Consider the following 19,966-nt stretch of genomic DNA (forward strand, 5'->3'; position numbering starts at 1 on the left):
ACCATCGCCTGCCCCGCTGGTGGTGACTGGGCCCTGGGGGTGGCTGGGTTCCCCTCGTGGCTTGCTGGCTCGGATTTGGGGCTCAGTGGGGCTTTTGCACCTCTTGGGGGCTGTTTCTTGGTGCCCCCTGTGCTCCCTCCCCCTCCCACATAGGCACCGAGCGGTTCTAGAGAAACAGCTTTTAATTGAAAAGCCAAGAGAAAAGGTCCCATCCAAGCTGGTCTAACCCCTCCCTAGCCACCCCCGCCCACCCCCCCTGCCATATACCCCACCCCTCCTCTCCCACCCCCCCCACTCCCCCCATCTCCATCCCTCTCACCCCTGTCTAATCCCCACCCCCACACACACCCTCACGTTGGCTGCCAGAGCCCTGCGCTTGCTGGGTGCCATTGGCAAGGAGCTCTGCGCCTGCCTCTTCCTCCGCTTGCCGGCCGTGGCAGGTGGGGACGGTGGCAGGTCCATCCCCGCATCCTGCCACGGCTCCTGGGGCTCCATCCCGCCGCCGTTGACTATTTTGAGGCTCAGCATGGCGTCGCTGAGCTTGGGGATGCAGTAGTCGGGGGTGAGCATCTCCTCAGGCAGCAAGAGCGAGCTGAAGTCACGGTCTGGGGTGTCTGCGCTGGTGCCACCAGCGTCCTCGGGCACGGAGCTCCTGCTGGGAGCATCCTGGCTGACCCCCACTCCATCCAGGGAGCAACCGAAGAGCCTTAGGGCCTCTTCCAGGACCATCTCCTCGGACCTGCAGTGTCCCCAAGGGCTTCGTTGTTGGTGGCAGCGCAGGGGCTGGTGTGGACATCGCTGCCCAGGGGTGCCCCCACAGGGGTGGCCGTGCTGGGGATGTTGATCTGTGCCAGCTGCCCCTCGCTGTGCTGGTAGCCAGGGATGGACACTGGCAGTTCCAGAGGGTCTGGGGTCACCCCACTCCTCTGGTTTTTGTAGTGTGTGAGGTATCATGGTTGGCCCTGGGGGGGCCCGCAGCCCCCGGGACCCCACAGGGCAGCACCTGGCAGAGAAGTGGCACCTTGGCCGAGCGTGGCGCTGGCCGGTGGAGGCAGGTCGGTGGTTGTCCACTGGATGCGGAAGACTCGGGGGTCGAAGAGGCAGCCACATGGAGCCCTCTGCAGACCTGTGTGGGTGAGGGGGAACCGTGCTGGGCCGGGGTGGCTGTCCAGGGGCACCCGCTGAGCCGGCCCTGATGGCCGACATCCCCCAGCTCTGGGCCAGGGGTGTGGGGAGCTTGTGGCCGGGGTGATCCCCACGGGGTGAGCCGCTGTGCCGGTGGGACAGGGTTGCAAATCGGGGAGGAGACTGGCATCTAGGAGGTGAAAGGGGAGAGGTGGCCCCAAATATTTGGGGAATTCTCTGCAGATGGGCTTTACTGGGCACGCGCCGCCCGGGCGAGGGCAAGGATGCTCACCGGGGCTTGCTGAACCCCCATGCGAAAAGTGCCGGGGGAACGGGTGTGATGGGGATGGCGAAGGTGCCAGAGCAGACTGGGGTGCCATACCTGCTGGTGGTGCCTGGGGGGCCCGGGGGGCCCGGGCTGCAGGGAAGGGCTGCTCCCGCGTGGGCAGGCGGCACGGGTTGGCTGAGCCTAAGAGAATGAGACAGGAGCGATGGCCGGCGGTCACCTCTGCTCTTGTCCCCCAAGAGCGTCCCTGGGCTGCAGGGGTTGGGGTCGGTCCCTACCTCGAGGGTAGAAGGTTTTGGGGAGCATGAATGGCTGGAAAAGCTGGGGCGCCGGGGGGCCCCATGGCCCAGGCAGTGGGAGCTGCGTTGGTGGCCGTGCCATGGTCCCTTCTGGCTGTTGGCTGCCAAGGACTCTTTGGCGTCTCCCCGGAAGGAATGTGGGGGCTCCCTGTGTTCCGCCCCACCCCAAGAGCCTCCCCAGCTCCTCCTGGGGAGGGAAAGGGTTAAGGGAGGCTGGGGTGGCCCCGGGGCCTACAGGCGGCTCTCGGGGTCTGCGGGTGCAAATGCTCTTGGCTTTCAACAGTATTTTTCCGGTGGGGGAAGAACAACAAGTTGATTCAGCTGAGCCAAGCGGGGACCAAGCTGCAGCCGCAGCCTCCTTGCGCCAGATGGCAAATGCGTTTGTGATGGTTGCCCACGCTTCTGTTCGCTGCGTTGACCGGAGCGAGGCAGAAATAGGAAAAAGGACCTCGAGGGCACGAAGGAAGGTCACGCGGTGTCGCTCGGTGGCACGCTTTCCCCCAGCCCTCGCTCCAGTAGTGCTGTCAGGTCTTTCAGTCTCCTGCTGGGAAAAGCAGCAGCTCTGGATCCCCCTGGGAGGGGGCGGCCCTTTCCCTGGGTGCGTGACACCCCGGAGGAGACGGTACCCGCCGCCGCGTGCTCCCAGAAAAGGACTGGATTCTGCCCAATGTCCGGTGTCGGGGTGCTGGGGCTGTTTGCGCTCTACGGGATCCCAGGGATGGGGTTAGTACATCCCCTCCTCGTGCTTGGAGGATTCGGCGCTAGCAAGGACACCCCAAGGGTACCAAGGACACAGGCCTCTCGCTCCCGCTGTGTGAACAGTGTGTGGCCTGGGGGAGTCGGGACAACTGCCGTGAACCGGAGGCCAAAGATCTCTCCTGGCCTGTATCCTGGTAATCAAAGAGATTGCGCTCTGTTCGTGAGGCACCTCTGGCTGCAAGATTGTGCAAGGCCATCTGCTGCGTAACTTGTGGCAGGGACCGATGCTGGGGGCGTGAAGGCAAGCACGCTTCTAAAAGCGTAAAACTCCGTTTCATTTCAGAGCGCAGCTGAGCCACCCTGCTCCTCAAGACTCTGCCATCTGCACCGCTGTGGCTGGGACTGGGCAGTGCTGCACATCCCAAAGGCCACCAAGTCACACCCGTGTCCCTGCTGCTTTGCCGGGAGCTTCTGCGATGTGAGCGATGTTCTGGGGGGTGATCTCTTGGACTGCAGCTACTCCGTCCCTGACCGGCCGCTGGCCAGGAGGGTTGTGTCCCAGGTGGAATTCCACCTCTCTGACGAGAACCTGGCCAAGGATTCTTTCCTCCTGAAACATGTCCAGAAGAACAAGATGGGCTTCGTCAGCATCAGACCACTGCTGTTCTTCAAGAAGGTAGGCAGCGCGTTGCGTTGGCCAGCCGGGGTGGGAAGTAGGGGTAGGAATGCCTACTTTCTAAAACTCCAAAATGAGTCTTAGAGAGTTTCTTCGACCGGCTTTTCGGTATCATGGGTCCCCATCCCCGAGTCCCTGCTGAGCATCCCCCCCAGCAGACTGCTGCTGGCCTGAGAGCTGCTGCCCCTGGAGCAGGACGTGCTGCACAAGGACCCCTCGGCCCCCTCCTGGCCCGGCAGCAACTTCAAGCCCAGCAATTTCAGCAATGCCTTCACTGGATTGCTCCTCGCCAGCAAAGTCTTCCCTCCGCTCGGGACAGGCTTGGGCACAGGCAGCTGCTACGGCCTCTGCCCCAGCACTGAGAGCACTCGTGGCTGCGGCTGGGGGAGTGGGGTGGGTGCCTGGGCACCCTGGCCCAGCAGCCCCTCACCAGATGCCAAACCTCTTGCCGGCAGTCCTCCGGCAGCGGCGTGGGTGCCTGAGCCCCTCGGCCTGCGGGATGCGGTGCTTTGCCTGCCCCACTGTTGTCCCAAAAGTGGGGTCGTTTACCCGGGGTGCAAAATGCCAATATAAACACAGCAGAGCAGAGGTATTTTATTCCGGTTCATGTTTACGCAAAGATGGGGGCTAGGTGGTAATCCGCAACACTAGCACCCCTCATGCCTAAAGGGGCAAGCAATTTATACAGTTCAGTTATACATATTCGATTTCCAAAGTTCTTCCCAAAACTATTGCCGGGAGTAGCTTATCTTGCACAGTTTCTATTGGGCTACAGTTTCCCTGCTTGGAATTAAAGGTCCAGTGTTCTTTTCTTCTACAGCGCATGCTCAAGGAGAGGGGGGGGGTAAGTCTTTTTGGTGTGGAAGTGAGTTGGTGGTCATGATCTCCCCCTGCCACCTTTCTTCACCTTTCCTCCAGTATTCAAAGATGTTTCTGACTTCATGCCTATTAGCAATTATTCAACTTTTTGGCGCCTCCTGGAGTAGGACGTTCCCTTCTTCTCAGTTTTTTAGTTCTACTTCAGGGGCACAGTTGTTAGCAAGGCATGCGTTGATCATACAAAGGGGATCTTGTTTCACAAGAGCTTTGTGGCCTTTTTCGTGTGGCTTAAGTACATCATTTCTTAAGTACATCATTTCCCCCTGTGGTGGGTTGACCCTGGCTGGATGCCAGGTGCCCACCAAAGCCGTTCTATCACTCCCCCTCCTCAGCTGGACAGGGGAGAGAAAATATAACAAAGAGCTTGTGGGTCGAGATAAGGACAGGAGAGATCACTCACCAATTATCGTCACAGGCAAAAGAGACTCCGCTTGGGGAAAATTAACTCAATTTATTACAAATCAACCAGAGCAGGGTAATGAGAAATACAACCAAATCTCAGAGCACCTTCCCTCCACCCCTCCCTTCTTCCCGGCACAACTTCACTCCTGGATTCCCTACCAACCCCCCCCAGTGGCACGGGGAGACGGTTAATGGGGTTTACAGTCAGTTCATCACACATTATTGTGATACTTGCCAAACCAACCAAGAAAGGTAAAACTGGAGCGCAGGGAGCAAATGCTTTTCTTTCACCTTAGGCCAACTGCTCGGACGCTCTCTATGCTGCCCTGCTGCAGAGGGCATCCCTCTCGTACCAGTAAGAGACATAAGAGTGAATTAAAGCCAGAACTCCAAACCAGACCAAAAACCCAGTCGTGATCAAGAAGAAAGTGGAGAATGCATCAAATATAACAGAAAATTATTTTGGACATTCCCAGTTTACATTTGGAAAAAAGAGAAGGAAAACAAAGAGGAGGAATTAGGTATTAAAAGAAGAGCACTGAATGATAAAGCAGTAGCAGTCCCTCTACCACTACAAACCCACACCCCCACACGCACGTACGCACACAGACTGTACACCACCAAACTCCCCTTGACTGTGACGTTCCCCTCAGCTTGCTGGTCTAGAGATACTGAATGCCTGAAGCACACCAAGGATAACTGAAAACATCTGCATGGCTTTAATGGGAATCCTCCAACTGAAACAAAGCGCCTTCTCCCTCTGTCTGCGTTGGCACATCCCTGAGTCATGCTCTCACTCCTCTCCTTCAAAGTCAAGATTCCTAAACGTGAAAAGCGGGAGTGGGGAAAGGCGAAGGGAAGAGAAAAAGAGGGAGAGCATCATCAGTGGAAGACCTGCCAGCTGCTGCTGATTCAGCCCTGTTCGGGGCACCACCACAGCAGAGAGGAGCTGGTTTGCATGCCACGGTCCTCACTGCCTGTTCCCAGGGACAGGCCATTTGCTCAGCCTTGCCGGCCAAAGCGTGGGAAAAGTGTAGGCGTGCGCCGTCGCTTGCAGAGGAGCACGGTCACATTCACGTGCAATCCTTTACCTTTTTCCTCCCTGGATTCAAAGGGTTTCTGTCTTCAAAGTGAGAGCCTTCCATACGGTCATTTGTGACATTTCATCCAGGATAACAATCTCAGAAGGATCAGTCCTGCAATAAATATTTTACATAGCAATCCGTGATTATGGGAACTGATGCCACCAAGGGCATTAGCATCAGCAAGAGGAACAGCGGAGCCCTGAGAATCAAAGCTCCGCATAAGCGTGGGAGGTTTTGCTGGATGAGGAGTTTTGGGAGGCAAGCCGGGGAGCTGCAGAGCAACAGCTCTGTGCAAAGGCTCTTGCTGGGGCTTAGCCCCGGTCCGGGTTCCTAAGCCACTGCTGGTACAGATCACGCCTGCAACTCCTCATGTGTAAGTATGAGGATCTCCAGCTACCGTAAAGGCACTGATGAGGCAAGGTTTGGGGGTCAAACGCGAGTGCTGCAGCCACTCTGCTTGGGGTCAGAGCCCTGCAATTGCCTCCTGCAGCCCTGCCCCCAAATTTGATTTTCCCACCAAGCTGCCTGCTGGTTTCTGTGGGATGCCCCACAAAGAGGCAAGTGGAGAAAACTCTGCCAAACACCTTCAAGCTAATCTTGCCGGGGTTCCTGGCGCTTGGTGGGGCTTTACCTGTCACTGCTTTGTTTTGGCATATCCATGTCACTGGTCTTCCCCACGTTCAGCTGAACTGAACTTGCAGCAGCAGCAGCTTCCATCACGCTCCTGGACTCCAGATGTAAAAAAGGGACAAATCACGTTCTCTGTCTTTGATCAAAGTGGAGATAAGCTGAATGCCCAGCACAAACTTAGCAGTCTGCCCTCCCCTTCTGCCCCTTGGCAGCTATAGGTATTAGTGCAGCAGGGGAGAAACCGTTCACTCCAAAGATTTCGGGGCAGGGGGATTGTGTGTTCAAAACACGATTATGAGCAAGTCTTGCCAGCAGCAGCAGCAGCATCATCTAATAATAATCATCATAATGATAATGACCTTTGTGAAAAACGACTCGTTTTAAAAATTACACCTGTATTCAAGCGCTCAGCTCACTGCTACTTGAGGAAACAAAGGTTACAAAAGTTACAGGCTATTGGGATCTATTTCAATTGAGTGCTGATCTTCCCCCAACGTTTCCAGACAAGCTGTAAGAGAAACAGGCAATCTCACAGACACACGGAGATGTCCAGCCCCGAGGACACAGCAAGCCTTACCTCTTCTTCTTCTCCAGCTTCATTTCTGGCATCGTCCAACTTCTTCTTCCTTTCTGGCATAAGGTCATCCAGAAAGCTGAGCTCTCGCTTTGAGAAGCAGAAATCCATCGCTTTCCGGACAAATACGAGAGCCAAAACCTTCATGAATAAGAGGGAAGATGCGGTGAGCTCAGAGACGATGCCACCTCTCACTCCAACGCTGCAAACACCCCGCTGCCGAGCGGTGGCAGCTCTTACCATCATGGGAAAGATGATGGCGGCACGGGACACCTTGATGGTCCAGAGCAGGACGAGGCAGGTCAGCTGGATCGCCGTGAAGAAATGCACCTTTCGCAAGGGCACGTGCCGCAGTTAGATGAAATCCGGCTGGTGTTTCGCCGGCATCCAAAACAGCTTCAAGCGATCAAAGAACTGCGAAATAAAAGGGAAAGGTTGCCACCTTGGGACTTCGGCAAGTTGCTGGCCCTCTCGAGACGTGGAGGCACTTTGCAGCATCTCGCTTGCCGTCAGAAATCCTGGATCCCACCGCGTTCCTCCTGGGAGCAGCACCCATTTTCCCTTCGCTCCATCTAGCAACCGGCTTGCCCCTGAGAGCTGCCCACCAAACGGCAACTATTTCATGCCATTCCATTATTAGCATTTCTCAGCCCACTGAATCCCCCCGCAAGGATTTCCACCAGTGGTAGAAACTGCCTTCCCTTTGCACCAAATTCCCCCGCTTTTCACGTAACCAAACACTGACCTGCCCTAAACCCTGCAACAGAGAGCGCTGAACTTGCCTGGTCCTCCCAGCCCTATCTACCTCCTGTGCCTCCACCAATCTCTTTCTTACACAAAAGAGTTTCATTGCTTGCTCTGCGAGAAGTTTTTCCCATGCCACTGCTTTTTTCCCTGCTGCTACGGAGACAAAATACCAGGGAGCCGACATGCTGCACGCTGTAAAAGAGTCCGTACCTGAATTCCTCTGAGTGACGACACACCCATGTAGAGAAAGACGCCATAAAGCACAGGCATTGGTATAAACTGGGGGGGGAAAGAAAAAAAAAAGAAAGAATGCAATCGTTTCTTTTTCTGTATTGCATTTTCAGTATTACCACCCTCTTCCACAGGCACTGCCTAAAATTGCTTGAAGCTTTTTCCATTCAGGCTTAGAGATGGGTCAGATTTTAACCATTGTTTTGCCATTTTGTGCGCACGAGTGAGCTAAGGCTCTGCTTTAGGCTGAACTTGGGAGTTACCTCTCCTCAGAATAATCCTATTTTCCAGAAAGGTTGGAGGAAAATAGGCGATTTCACCCGTGCTACCCTATGCCGCATTCTCTGGCGGTAGAAGAAACACTTCTGCCTATTCTTGGGGCAACAGGCAAAGGCCACAGGCCTCCTCCTAGCCTAGAGACGAGATTACTTTGTGGGAGGAACGTGCAAGGAAGCCCACAGGGATGACCTCAGTGTGTTTAGCTCCTGGGAACGGCTGCTCCGGGGCATTTGGGGAGCAAATTGCAGCCACTAAAGGGCTGCCTGTTTGAAAGACAGCAGATGTGCTGGTCTGAATATGCTCAACTGTAACCCATAAACATGGGCGGGCCTGAAAGACACCCAAAAATTCAAGCAGTTGCATTGCTTGCTCATCTCGAGCACACCAAACGGGGGCCTGAAGGGCTGCAAAGCCTAACCGAGGCTGGTTCCCACCGTGGGTCAAGCCCCAAGGGTTGGGATCACCTCCTCCTCCTCCGCTCCACAACTAACTACTCAGGCCTGCAGAGAAGGGACTGTTTTTCTGTAACCTCCAACAAGCTCGCGGTTGTTGGGTGGTTTGCATTTTCCTCTCACCTTTAACACAGAAGTGAAGAAGACGGAGCAGCCCATGAACACAAAGATCAGCAAGCCAGTGACTCTCTGCTCTCGTATCCCCAGAAACTTGGGTTGTTCTCCTGGAGCTGAGCAGTCAGACTCTACTTTGAGGCTATTCACGTGGGTGATGGACAGGACGGTCGCAGCCACAAACCAGGGCAGCCCCATCACAGAGCACACCCCGAGCATCACGGCCACCACAAAAAGGTCCAGGTGGTACCCGCATCCTTTCTGCAGGCAGGAAAACAAGAAACAGAGCATCCCATAGCACAAGAGCAAGGATAACGTCGCAAGTCAGACTCAAACCCTGCTCGAGCACAAGTCAACTTCTTCAGAATTCAAAACAAGAAATGGAAACAAGCAAGGGTGTGTGCAGGCTTTGCACAAGCACCTGGCATGAAAATCTGGCAGGAGTTCAGACACAAGGGATACGCAGAGCTTGTGTGATACATACTTCTCCAAAAAAAAAACCAACCCACAACCCAAAAGCACCAAACCATTTTTTCCACTTACAAAGAAAATTCTACCACTTGCGAGGAAGGTGTGACTCTGAGTTATCCCTGGCAGCGCATCAAAACAATTCATTCCCCGCACCTGCTGCTGCTGCCATTTTAAAACAAAAACGCACTTCTCTATTGCTCCAAGATTAATTTGCTCCTCCAAAAGGTTGCTCATCTATACTGCCCTGTCACTTGCTCCCTGCATCATCGTTAATCCAGGAGAGCATCCTGCCACGCAGCCTGACCTTGTCCCAAACCAATACCTTCAGAAAGCATCAGGAATAAGAGCTTCTCCCCAGACCTGCAGCCCAGAACGGGCTGGAGTCATCTCTCACAGGCCCTTACCTTCAGCTTGTGCTCCTTCCTGTTCACAATAACGGCACTGATCTGCTGGTCCATGAATATCAAGATGGTGCAGAGCAGAGCTGGGACGAGCGCAGCCAACACCGTCCACCAAGGGTTGGGTCCTATGGGGTTGATGAACCACCCGCGGTCGTCTCTGGTAGGCTGCAACAAAGCCCACACATCAGCATTGTCTCCCAGCCCAGGCACTCCACTGGCTTTCATTTTCCCCTCCCTCCTTGCGTCAGAGCACCTCCCAGCCCTGGCTTCATGTCCCCCTCTCCCGGGGGCTTCAGCAGTGCCAGTCTCCTCCTTGCAAGCAGCTCTAGATACTTCCCCTGTAGGTATCTAGTTTTGGGGCCATCTTCTCGTTTCCAGGAGGAAGCAAGGCACTTGGAGGTGGAAGAGGAGATGGTCACACCACCAGCATCTCCTCCAGACTCAGCCCTGCCCTGCCCCGGCATCACCTTGTGGCACCCCCACGTGCCAAAACACCCCGTTACCTTGAACGCATGGGGGACCTGGAGCTTCGGCAATGGGATCCCAACCACAAAGTCAAGGAGCACCATGATGACGATGGTGAGGAAAACAGCAAAGTCGCTCACTGTGGACCGTACCTGGGGCGAGAAACCAGAGGTGAGAGGGGCATGGCAAACAGGGCCGTAACGTGAGATGCAAGAGTTGCAGACATCCACAACATTAAGGCTGCTTAACCAAATCCCACCACCCCTCTGAGCACATGCAGCCTGATCCCTTGCTTAGATACTGCTGCTGTGTTTGTCCCTGTGAGATCTGGGGTCAGACAATAAAAAAAGCTTAACTAGGCCGACAAGGGTTGGTTTAAGTCAAAACCTAAAAATAATATTAAAAATAAGAAAACACACGTCTGCCACTACAGCTACACTCACAGCTACAATGGCAACAAGGCACTGAGGCATCCTTTAGTCCTCAAAAGGAAGTTCCTCACTTGAATCTACTTTCTGCTCAAGCACATAATGCGCAGAAGGTAGGGGAAAAAATAACAAAAAAAAATAACATTACAGTTTGCAGGAGTCATGGAAGAGCAGGTTGCAGATATTTTGCTTTTCCTCCTCCCCTTCTTCCCCCTGCTCCCTCCCATCACCTTAGAGCACGCTGCCCTAACAGATTCACAGAAACTGAAGTGAACGAATATCTTAACCCTGAATTAACATAGAAGCAATACTATGGAGAGTGGAGGTGTGCTTTTAAATTTAACAAGTTCTACATTTAAGAAGCCTCCTCCTTGCCAGCACAACACATGCAGTATTGATCTGTTTCAAAAATAAACATATTCCCCTTTTTCGGAATATTGACCCAATTCAGTTACAAAGGAACTGTAATTCAGCCCCAACAAACTCCTGCTTTATAAACGGGAAACTTTTTCTAGGAATACCTTTCAGTATTTTCAAAATTGAAAAAGAAAAAGAAATTAACCAATAATTTTCTGTATCAGTTACAATCAGCACATTTTCTTCAATAATATTTGCAATGCTACTACTGTACTCTGAAGATTTGTTTCAACTTAACTAACAGGAGCATTTTTAAACAGGCAGTATATTGGTCTCATTTCCTCGGGAACGGCAGGGGCTTTCTTCTGTCTCAGGAAGAAGATGACAACAACAGAACTCATCAGCTGTCACCAAGCTTGGCCACAAAGTAATGGCGTCATTAAAAGAACGTCCCCTGGCTTCCACAGCTTCCCAACTATTAACTACATCTTTTGTAAGCCAGCTTCTCAAAGTTGTTCACTGCCAGGTATCGGCCAACAATAAAATGCACAGGGAGAGAAAGTCTCAAAGGAAAGCTGAACCCATTCAGAAGTAAACAAATGTCGCACAAGTGTCACTTGGAAATAAGGAAATAGGGTGGAGTGTAAGGAATTACGGCATGCAAGTGTTCTCTGGTATATGGTCTGGCAGGCAGCCATTCTCATATCCTCCACATTCAGGGGCCCCAGCCAGAACTCGGTCAGAGATGAGAACTCTCCTTCCTCTTCAGAAAGGCCCTCTCCTCGCTTAATATGGAACAAGTTAATGAAAGGAGTTACACAGCGCGCCACAGCAGAAGGACAGATATCACCCACCCAAGACTCACGCTGTGGTCATGAAGCCTTCATGAATCACCAGGGACACAAAAGTACGATTCAGGAAGGGACGCTGAAGAGGGTGGAAAGAATGGAAGAAAGCAAGGGGCGATGACAGGCTGCCAAACTCAAACAAATGCAGTGCTCTCTGTACCATCAGGAGATCAAACACCTGCAGGCTGCTCAGAAACGTACGCACACTACTGGCAGCACTGTCCAAAGGGATTACGCTGAGGGAAAGAGCTTGGTCACAGACAAGAGCAACATTTCAAGCATCTTCTGAACACCACACGACACCACAAGACAGACAACACACCTTCCTCTCCAAAATCAACACAGAGAACAAAACAAGGAGGAAGGTTAATCCTCCTAGATCTGACGCTATTCCAGCAGAATGCTAATAAGCAAAGCTAAAGAAACAACTGCGTTTCAATTCATCCCAAAATAAAGTCATGCAGCAGAATTTCAAAGACTCGGCCTACTTCTCCAAAGGAAAAAGGAGACTAGTGTGGCACGAGATTTAATGCAGCTTCAGGTCTGGAGACAGCCTAATTGGCGTGGTGTTCATAGCACAGTCTCTTCAATTCTGCAGCAGCTAACAACAGTCACTTCCAGAGTAAAGCCAGGCCCTGGCAATGCCTGTGCACATCTCATTGCCAAAGCAAATTCACTCACACTCATAAAACCACTCTCTGGGCAGAGGCTTGAGTCATTGCCTATGGCATTTTAGCCCTGCTGCAACCTCACTGGCATGAAAACAGCCCTTTCGGGATGCCACGACACTGTTCTGTTCCTCTGATGCAGGGATACTTTCCTGGCTCAAAAGGATCTCAGTCCTAGTTTCTGCACGGGTGCCACCACCTGAAAAGAGACTTAACCTCAACAGTTCAGAACATTTTCCAAAAGCCTCTGAGGGCATCAACCTTGAACTGCTGTCCGATGATGATCACAGCCTTGCAACAACATACACAGGGAGCCAGATTATGCTGAGCCACGGCTTTTTTATTAATACTCATGAATACTATCATTATTCATTTTTTATCAGAGGCTGAGACACCAACAACAACTCATAAAGTTTCAGACCAAGTTTGAGCCCTACAGAACACTCCTTCAGCAGGACCCAATCTAGAGGCACCTGCTTAAAAATACAACCCTTAAACCTAAGCAGCTCCAGCTCCTTTTTCAGAGCACCTCAAACTTCTGGAATTATTACAGATCGCAGCCTCCAGCAATTCCCAGTCCCCTCTCAAACTAAAAGCTCCAGAGCTCCTCGACTGAGCTGGTCAAGGTTTTGCCCACTCACAGAAGCACTTGCCCATCATCTCTGTCTGCCTGCCTGACTAGCAGACACAAGCAGATTCCTCCAGGGCAATACCCTCAGGGAAAGTCTCTTTTTCACTTCTAAAGGACCATCCTCCTCACTTGTTTTACATCTTCCCCAGCTGACCAGGCTGCTCAGCACCCTGTGCTTTAGTTACTTTGCTGGCTGCTAACTCAAACTTCCCATTGCAGCCTTACCACACAACTGTTACCTCCCACAACCTTCCTATTCATTGTCCCCTGCACACCCAAAGGCCGCTTTCCTTTCTCTGCCTTGCATGCCAGCAGTACCACAGACTAAAACACTCTCCCTTCACTCTCCTTTCTCAGGCTTGACACTACAGTGCCTTCTAGAAACTGAGAGCAGCAGTTATCCTAAAAGGCCTGCTCAGCCCCTCTGCCTGCAGCAGAGGCACGCTCTTCTTTCCAAACAACAGGACAGGTTTGTCACAAAGACGTCGGAAAGAGGAGTGGCAGCGCAAGGGGAACCTCGTGAAAGAAAAAATCCCAAGAGCACAACAAACAACTGCTGCCACTGAGAGTTTCCAAAGACTCTTTCCACATCCACACTTGAGCGCCAGATTGCCAGGCCAGCAAAAGGCACATTGCTACCAGCAGACAGCCCAAGAAAGAAGGACATACTTTGCGTACAGAGCTCCACGGCTGTGCTGGTTTTGACTGGCAGAGAGTTAATTTTCCCCACAGTAGCTTGCACGGGGCTACGTTTTGGATTTGTGCTGAAAGCAGTGCTTACACAGCATCAAGGCCTTTTCTGCCCCTCACCCCACCCCACCAGGGAGTCGGCTGCGGGTGCACAAGAAGCTGGGGGGGGCACAAAACTGGGACAGCTGACCCCAACTGACCCAAGGGATATTCCAGACCACAGGATGTCACGCTCAGCAATATAACTGGGGGAAGAAGGAGGAAGGGGGGACATGCCCAAGTAACTCTTAGGCGTGATGGAACCCTGCTTTCCTGCAAACTAAACACCTGCCAGACAATGGGAAGCAGTGACTGAATTCCTGACTTGGCTTTGCTCGCGTGCACAGCTTTTACTTGTTAAACCATCTTTATCCCAACACGCGAGTTGATTCACCCTTCCGATCCTCTCCCTCCTCCCACTGCGGGGCAGCGAGTGAGCGGCCGTGCAGGGCTTAGCTGCCGGCTGGGGTTAAACCACTACAGAGGCTCGAGAGCTTCTCAGCTGAACGCTTTAAACAACATTTCAAAACACCGTCAGTAAAAACAGCCTCTTTTCCCACTGAAGCACGAAACCCACGCACGGCACTGGAACAGGAGCGCTTTTTACAGCTCCCATTACTCCCATTACACTCCCGTGCAAGCGCAGTAGCCCCTCGGAAGCGACCGCTTTCACGGTCAGTGAAAGAGGGCAGGAAAAGAGCAGCCCCCCCAGTCCCGTCCGAATTGAGGGTCTCCTAGAAACCTAGGAACCTCCTGGTTTCAGGCAACCGACAGGTAGGTACCTGCTGTCGAGGACGTCCTCCGTTCTCCCAGCCGAGGGAAGGAAGCAGCAGAGCCAACGGGACGCGACTGCTCTGGAAACGCCACTGCCGACCTCCCTGAAGCTCCCTCCAGGGCCTCTTGCCCCGGGGGCTGCCAAGAACGCCCGGGCAGGACTGTGTCGCAGCCCGCCACCCACGCCAGGCTGGGAGGGAGGGAGGGAGGGAGGGAGACCCCCGGCGGCTGCGGGTCCCTTCCCTGCGGGGACAGCCGGCAGAAACTCCTTTCTCTCCACACACAGCCGCACGTCTCCGCGGTGCCCGCCGGCCTCCGCCGGACAGCCACCAGCGGCAGGCAGTCCCCTGCTGCCTCCGCAGCCCCGGGGGCGGCAGGGAGGGGCCGGGGCTGGCCGGGCCTGCGGGGGGAAGGCCGGGACCCGGCGCCCCGGCCTGCCGCGAGGGGAGATGCCGCCACCGCCGCCGCCGCCGCCTCAGCCCCGCTGCCGGCCTGCGAGGCCCCCGGGCAGCCCCGGCGCTGGCGACCGCCGGGCAGCCCACCGCTCCACGGACGGGGAGGAGCCCCCGCCACGGCCACCGGCCCCGCCGCGCCCGCCGCCCGCCCTTGCCTCAGGCGGGGCCGGGCCGGGGCTGCGGCCGGAGCGGAACCGAGGGCAGCCGAGCGCAAACGAGAGGAGACGAACCCAGCCGAGAGGAGCCGAGCCCAGACGAAGAGATGAGCCGAGCCCAGCCGAAGGGAGTCGAGCTCAGCCGAAGGGAGCCGAACAGAAACGAGATGAGCCGAACGGAGCCGAGCCCGGCCCGGGCGCCCCCCCTCTCTGCTCCATCTCCCCACGCTGCTCGGCACTGGCTCCTGCTGCTGCTGCTGCTGCGCTGCAGAGGCAGCTGCATTTTGGGGCTTGGAGCGCTTGGGGTTCCAGCGTGAGCCCGAAGCATCAGAGGAGTTGGCCTGTACCTCGTGGCAGGTCTTGCAGCTGCTTTCAGGGGGGTCTGGGCTCTGCCCAGGCCTCTCGAGTCAACGTTGACTCTGGTGCCTAATGACAGTCTGCTGGCAGTGGCCCTGGTAGCTCAGCCCTTTCTCTCCCCAGTTGCGATGATGTCAGCAAAAAAGGACTGTGGTGGTTTCAGCCCAGCCGGCGACCAAGCACCACGAGGCTGCTCGCTCGCTCACTCCCCCGTGGCTTTGTCCCCGCGGCAGCTGCAGCTGCAGGTGCAGCAGGATCGTGCCGCTTTCCATCCCCAGCGTGCGGGGCAGGGCTGCCCAAAGGGAGCCCGAGGGGTCGCGGGCCGAGACCAGCGGAGAGCCGCCAGGGAAACCGCCGCCTCCGTCCATCGCACGGACGGGAGCCGCAGCAGCCGGAGAACACTCCCGAGTCGTGCCGCTCCCAGGGCAAGCCCAGGCACCGCTTCACGCGTGGGACGGGACGTGCCGTCCCGAGAGCGGGGCTAGCGGTCAGGATGCTGACCAAGCAGGAGCTCTCCTTCAGCGGGTCCCGGGACATCCCTGCTGAGCTCAGCCGAATCCTCCTCGCTGGGCAGCAGCTGGCAGGACAAAGAAACCCGGGTGGGCGCAGGACAGAGACACGGCGAGAGCGACCTGCCCTTCCCGGGAAAGAGGAGTCAGCCACGGCTCTCCCGGGACTGATGCCCCATGCCCACCCGTGCCTTTGCACCAAACAGGCTGGAAAAGGTCCCTGGCTGCCGACCCCAAACGCGCTCCCCCGCAGGAGCTCCCCGGACCCTGCTCGGGGCACCAGGGCTGGGCTCAGGAAGGAGTTTTTTTCCCCCGGGCAGATTGGCACAGCTCCCGGGGGGAGTTTCCCCTTCCTCTGCAGCACTGAGCACAGCCCCTTGCCGGGGTCCTCGGGGCCATTTCTGGCCAGCGAGTCCCTGCTGTTGCAGGAGCAGGAGTCCAGCTGTGCCCTCCAGCCCTCTGCCTCTCTTGGCAGGGGAACCTCACGCACCTCCACGTCTCCAAGTCACCTGCAAAACAAGGAGCCTCAAGGAAGCCAACTTTGCCCTGGTGCTTTTAAGCTGGCACACTGCCGTGGGGAGAAGAGAAAGCCGGGGGGTTTCTTATCTATCTATCTATCTATCAATCTATCATCTATCTATCCCTGCTGGGAGGGAATGAAGATGAGGGAGCCAGGCTCTTCTCAAGAGTGCCCAGTGAGAGCACCAGCGGCAACAGGCACAAATTAAAACACATGATATGCTCCAGCTGCACATGAGAAAACAACTTTTTCCTGTCAACGTGGTCAAACACTGGCACAGGTTGCCCAGGGAGTTTGCAGAGTCTCCGTCCTTGGCGATGTTCAAAACCCAAGGGCACATTGTCCCGGGCAACCTGCTCTAGGTGAGCCTGCTTGAGCAGGCAGGTTGGACCAGAGGAACTCTACAGGTCCCTTCCAACCTCCACCCTCCTGTGTGAGTCCGTGCTTTGGTTTCACTCCTAAAGCACCTGAACTCAGCCCTGATGCCTGCGGGAAAGGATGCTGGGACAAGGCAAGATCCCAGACTCCTCCCTGAGGACTCATCACAAAAACCCATCTACCTACTCCAGAATATCGTATGGCAGACACACTCAGAAGAGAGAAAAGATCCTTTTATTGCAAACATCAACTGCGGCGGGGGGGCGGGCCTGGGAGTCACAGGGCTTCAGCCAGTAACAGGGAAACGGCACCTACAACGACAGAGTCAGAGAGCACTGATAAACCCATGAAGGCAGGAATAGGCATGACTCGCTTCCCCTTTCTTTAGGGAACACCGTTGACGAGGAATTGTTCATAGCCCAGAAGAGAGAGCTATGGCTGGCATCAACCAGGGCACGGCTCTGGCGCCTTATGCCCACGGGAAATGCCCTTAGAGACCTGCATGCATGCACAGATGCACAGGGCCCCTGTGCCACGCAGCAGGGCTCGATGGGGAGCCCCTGGGGAGCGGCCATGGAGTTATTTCCAAGCCCCGCGCAGCACCGTCCCTTGCCAGCAGGTCGGACTGACTTGCAGCAGCGCTGAGAGTTGGGAAAGATGGGCAGCAGAGCCTGGTACACACCTGGGCTTCCTGAACTGCTGGACCTTCCTGCATCTTTTCACCGGTCCGTCCCCAAAAACGTTTTCTCTCTTCCTCCTCCTCTTTTCTGCGTGTCTGTCACTCTTCTCTCCCCAGACCTGTTTTCTCTTTCGTTTTTTCTTTTTCTCCTTGTCCTGGGGAGAGCCTGCAAACCTTTTCATCCCACAGCGGTATGAGGTAGGGAAAGGCACGACCCACTGGAGTCGGTTCTGATTTTAACCAAAGCGAGCTCGTTTTACCATCTTTCCTCTGACAGGTTTGCCAGCTCTTCTGGGCGCACCAGGGGCTCTGCCGCGCTCTCAGGGGTGGTTGGAGCCAAAGCAACGGGTACCTACAACAGAAATGAATTAGAATTAGAATTCTAATTAGAATTATAATTCTAACTTAGAATTCTTCAGAGCTCTTTTCTTTCATCATTTCATGCGCTTATAAGCGACTGTAATGCCACCTGCACGTGCTTTGCAGACAGTCTATTTATCACAGGCAATCCAAAAGCACCTGTACCGTTGCTTTAATAAACTGCGCTGCTCATTAATCTAGTCGTGATAGTTCGTTCGTGCAACCAAACTCCCTAAGTCTGGTCATTCTCGTGCATTGAAGACAGCTAAGCCGAGAGTACAGTGCGCTATTAAGGGCATCCCTCATTGTGATAGCTCAGCATATTGAACGCGACCGCCCTTAGAGCGTCGAATTGGACATCGCTCAGAAAGAAATTAAACCTAGCCGTCCCCAGCCCCTCTGACATCTGAGGATAAGCTGGAATGCAAGGCAGTTTATTTTCTGCCAAACTTCTGGACTCAGTAACGCCACACAGCCCGCGGGGCTGGCACCCCAAAGGCCTTCCTCCCAAGGATGCTGGGCCGAGGGGCGGCAGGCAGCGCTGCGCACAGGGGGCCCCCTCACCCCCCACCCCATGTCACAATGCCACCACCCGGCAACGCAGCAGTCACAATGCCCCGGGGCACTATAAAAGGGGCAGCCTCCCCTGTCCCACTGCCAGTCTGCCTGGCAGGCGGCCCAGACACATCCCAGAGGAAGTCCGTGAGGAGCCGCTGGAATTCCTTGCCCAGTGCTGAGGGAGGAAGACCAGAGGCTGGACCAGGCTGCTAGAGACATGAAGAACCACCAAGCCCTGGAGGTGCCCGAGGCCATCAGGCTTGTTTGCATGGAGAGCTGTGGCAAGACCAAGGGAACGTCTTCTTGAGGAGCACTGCAGAGCTCGCCGTCCTCACTCCCTGCGGAACCAGTGGCAGCAGCCGTAAGAAGTGGGATGCAGAGATGTTGCCAGGGCTCCCAGTGCTTTGGAGCACCCGCTGGTGGCCCAAAGGCGCGGGAAGGATTCTTGCCCCCAAGGTCAATCAGGCCGGGGGCACTTGGCCACTCTTGGAAGCCCCAAGATGGCTCCAGGTTCAGGGAGAACAGGGCTTGGGCATCCTCTGGGGGGCCTGACCGGCCTGCGGGACCAGGAGGCAGGTCTTGCTCACACGTGCTCAGGGAATAGCCGATTGCCAGCTCTGGGGTCAGGAAGGAATTTTACCCTGGTGCAGATTGGCACTGGGCCCCAGGAGTTTTTGCCTTCCTCTGCAGCACTGAGCAGGACCACTTGTCAGGACTCCTCCGCTCCGTTTTGGCTAGGTTACTGCCTGCTGCTCGTGCAAGATCTCAGGTAGCAGCCCCAGACTCCTAAAAGGAAACTACCCTTGAGATTTTTCTCTTTTGGAGCAAGCTCGCCCCTTTGGGATCCACCTGTGTCTCCTCCCAGGCATCTCCAGAGCCTTTTGGCCTCTTCATAGGTATCTTTTCTTAGGATCTAAGGTCTGAAAAGCAGACGCGAAAAGATTCTGGGAGATGCCTGGGAGGACTCTCAGGTCGATCCTGGAGGAGAGCTTCCTGCAAAAGAGAAGAATGATCTAGGGTAGCCTCGTTAGACAAGTCTGGGGCTGCTACCTGGGATCTCCGGTCCTCATAAGAAAAGCCCAAAAGACTCTAGGAGAGGTCTGGAAGGAATCAAAGGGGATCCCTGAGGGCAGTGTTTCCTCCAAAAAAGAAAAAAACCTCAACGGTAGCTTCCTTGGAGGAGTCTGGGGCTTCTACCTGACCCCTTAGGTAGGTAAAGCAGAGGACAGAAGACTGTGGGAGATGCCTGGGAGGAGTCTCAGGTGCCTGTCGGAGTTGAGAGATTTCTCTACAGGAGAACAAAAATGTCTCGAGCTACTTACTTGGAGGAGTCTGGGGCAGGTAGCTGGGATCTCCGGTCCTGAACGCAGAGGTCAAAACATTCTGGGATGACGCCTGGGAGGAGTCTTGGGTCGATCCCGGAGAAGAGAACTTCCTGCAAAAGAAAGGAATCATCTAGGGTAGCCTCATTAGACAAGTCTGGGGCTGCTACCTGGGATCTCCGGTCCTTATAAGAAAAGGCCAAAAGACTCTAGGAGACGTCTGGAAGGAATCACAGGGAATCCCGGAGGTCAGAGGCTCCTCGAAAAAAAGAAAAAAACCTCAACGGTAGCTTCCTTGGAGGAGTCTGGGGCTTCTACCTGACCCCTTAGGTAGGTAAAGCAGAGGACAGAAGACTGTGGGAGATGCCTGGGAGGAGTCTCAGGTGGCTGTCGGAGTTGAGAGATTTCTCTACAGGAGAACAA

At 54.9% G+C, this 19,966-nt stretch overlaps 3 long non-coding RNA genes across 3 annotated transcripts; all 3 read right to left on the reverse strand.

Moving 5' to 3' along the window:
- Nucleotides 1–3,900: 3,900 nt before the first annotated feature.
- LOC126037464 (uncharacterized) lies at nt 3,901–6,790 on the reverse strand. The gene is made up of 4 exons (XR_007505703.1): nt 6,659–6,790; nt 6,083–6,175; nt 5,458–5,562; nt 3,901–5,187 (listed from the first exon to the last, which is right to left on the reverse strand). It is a non-coding gene; the product is annotated as an uncharacterized LOC126037464 (long non-coding RNA).
- Nucleotides 6,791–6,899: 109 nt separating this feature from the next.
- LOC126037465 (uncharacterized) lies at nt 6,900–9,433 on the reverse strand. Its single transcript, XR_007505704.1, has 4 exons — nt 9,354–9,433; nt 8,488–8,739; nt 7,613–7,681; nt 6,900–7,069 (listed from the first exon to the last, which is right to left on the reverse strand). It is a non-coding gene; the product is annotated as an uncharacterized LOC126037465 (long non-coding RNA).
- Nucleotides 9,434–16,856: 7,423 nt separating this feature from the next.
- Nucleotides 16,857–19,350, reverse strand: LOC126037468 (uncharacterized). The gene is made up of 4 exons (XR_007505708.1): nt 19,272–19,350; nt 18,862–19,007; nt 17,307–17,655; nt 16,857–16,935 (listed from the first exon to the last, which is right to left on the reverse strand). It is a non-coding gene; the product is annotated as an uncharacterized LOC126037468 (long non-coding RNA).
- Between the last annotated feature and the right edge of the window lie 616 nt (nt 19,351–19,966).

Source organism: Accipiter gentilis, unplaced genomic scaffold (genome assembly GCF_929443795.1).
Source record: "Accipiter gentilis unplaced genomic scaffold, bAccGen1.1, whole genome shotgun sequence".
Classification (NCBI taxonomy): domain Eukaryota; kingdom Metazoa; phylum Chordata; class Aves; order Accipitriformes; family Accipitridae; genus Astur; species Astur gentilis.